The following is a 2,626-nucleotide window of genomic DNA, read 5'->3' as shown; positions in this document are numbered from 1 at the left end:
GGTTAGGTTAAGGGGACAACGTGGGTTAGGTTAAGGGACAACGTGGGTTAGGTTAAGGGACAACGTGGGTTAGGTTAAGGGACAACGTGGGTTAGGTTAAGGGACAACGTGGGTTAGGTTAAGGGACAACGTGGGTTAGGTTAAGGGACAACGTGGGTTAGGTTAAGGGACAACGTGGGTTAGGTTAAGGGACAACGTGGGTTAGGTTAAGGGACAACGTGGGTTAGGTTAAGGGACAACGTGGGTTAGGTTAAGGGACAACGTGGGTTAGGTTAAGGGACAACGTGGGTTAGGTTAAGGGACAACGTCGGTTAGGTTAAGGGACAACGTCGGTTAGGTTAAGGGACAACGTCGGTTAGGTTAAGGGACAACGTCGGTTAGGTTAAGGGACAACGTCGGTTAGGTTAAGGGACAACGTCGGTTAGGTTAAGGGACAACGTCGGTTAGGTTAAGGGACAACGTGGGTTAGGTTAAGGGACAACGTGGGTTAGGTTAAGGGACAACTTGAGTTAGGTTAAGGGACAACTTGAGTTAGGTTAAGGGACAAATTGAGTTAGGTTAAGGGACAAATTGAGTTAGGTTAAGGGACAAATTGAGTTAGGTTAAGGGACAAATTGAGTTAGGTTAAGGGACAACTTGAGTTAGGTTAAGGGACAAATTGAGTTAGGTTAAGGGACAAATTGAGTTAGGTTAAGGGACAAATTGAGTTAGGTTAAGGGACAACTTGAGTTAGGTTAAGGGACAACTTGAGTTAGGTTAAGGGACAACTTGAGTTAGGTTAAGGGACAACTTGAGTTAGGTTAAGGGACAACTTGAGTTAGGTTAAGGGACAACTTGAGTTAGGTTAAGGGACAACTTGAGTTAGGTTAAGGGACAACTTGAGTTAGGTTAAGGGACAACTTGAGTTAGGTTAAGGGACAACTTGAGTTAGGTTAAGGGACAACTTGAGTTAGGTTAAGGGACAACTTGAGTTAGGTTAAGGGACAACTTGAGTTAGGTTAAGGGACAACTTGAGTTAGGTTAAGGGACAACTTGAGTTAGGTTAAGGGACAACTTGAGTTAGGTTAAGGGACAACTTGAGTTAGGTTAAGGGACAACTTGAGTTAGGTTAAGGGACAACTTGAGTTAGGTTAAGGGACAACTTGAGTTAGGTTAAGGGACAACTTGAGTTAGGTTAAGGGACAACTTGAGTTAGGTTAAGGGACAACGTGGGTTAGGTTAAGGGACAAATTGAGTTAGGTTAAGGGACAACTTGAGTTAGGTTAAGGGACAACTTGAGTTAGGTTAAGGGACAACTTGAGTTAGGTTAAGGGACAACTTGAGTTAGGTTAAGGGACAACTTGAGTTAGGTTAAGGGACAACTTGAGTTAGGTTAAGGGACAACTTGAGTTAGGTTAAGGGACAACTTGAGTTAGGTTAAGGGACAACTTGAGTTAGGTTAAGGGACAACTTGAGTTAGGTTAAGGGACAACTTGAGTTAGGTTAAGGGACAACTTGAGTTAGGTTAAGGGACAACTTGAGTTAGGTTAAGGGACAACTTGAGTTAGGTTAAGGGACAACTTGAGTTAGGTTAAGGGACAACTTGAGTTAGGTTAAGGGACAACTTGAGTTAGGTTAAGGGACAACTTGAGTTAGGTTAAGGGACAACTTGAGTTAGGTTAAGGGACAAATTGAGTTAGGTTAAGGGACAAATTGAGTTAGGTTAAGGGACAAATTGAGTTAGGTTAAGGGACAAATTGAGTTAGGTTAAGGGACAAATTGAGTTAGGTTAAGGGACAAATTGAGTTAGGTTAAGGGACAAATTGAGTTAGGTTAAGGGACAAATTGAGTTAGGTTAAGGGACAAATTGAGTTAGGTTAAGGGACAAATTGAGTTAGGTTAAGGGACAAATTGAGTTAGGTTAAGGGACAAATTGAGTTAGGTTAAGGGACAAATTGAGTTAGGTTAAGGGACAAATTGAGTTAGGTTAAGCGATAATCTGGTACAGCCACAGTTAGGTTAAGCGATAATCTGGTACAGCCACAGTTAGGTTAAGCGATAATCTGGTACAGCCACAGTTAGGTTAAGCGATAATCTGGTACAGCCACAGTTAGGTTAAGCGATAATCTGGTACAGCCACAGTTAGGTTAAGCGATAAACTGGTACAGCCACAGTTAGGTTAAGCGATAAACTGGTACAGCCACAGTTAGGTTAAGCGATAAACTGGTACAGCCACAGTTAGGTTAAGCGATAAACTGGTACAGCCACAGTTAGGTTAAGCGATAAACTGGTACAGCCACAGTTAGGTTAAGCGATAAACTGGTACAGCCACAGTTAGGTTAAGCGATAAACTGGTACAGCCACAGTTAGGTTAAGCGATAAACTGGTACAGCCACAGTTAGGTTAAGCGATAAACTGGTACAGCCACAGTTAGGTTAAGCGATAAAGTTGGTTAAATTTGGTATTGTGTGGGAAGGGGGCAGAGAGAGAGGGGGGGGGGGGTGGATAGTGGTGGCAGTACACGGATGCCTGAGTCACCGTCAGATACGTCACGTCGGTTCGATGCTTGTAGCAAGAGGCTGGCGGATGTGTGTCTCTCACTTCTGCAATTTTTCATGTGGTATAACACGAGGGCGGGGGATGATAT

The sequence above is a fragment of the Schistocerca gregaria genome, unplaced genomic scaffold (genome assembly GCF_023897955.1).
Source record: "Schistocerca gregaria isolate iqSchGreg1 unplaced genomic scaffold, iqSchGreg1.2 ptg001686l, whole genome shotgun sequence".
Taxonomy (NCBI): Eukaryota; Metazoa; Arthropoda; class Insecta; order Orthoptera; family Acrididae; genus Schistocerca; species Schistocerca gregaria.
This window is presented reverse-complemented; position numbering follows the sequence as displayed.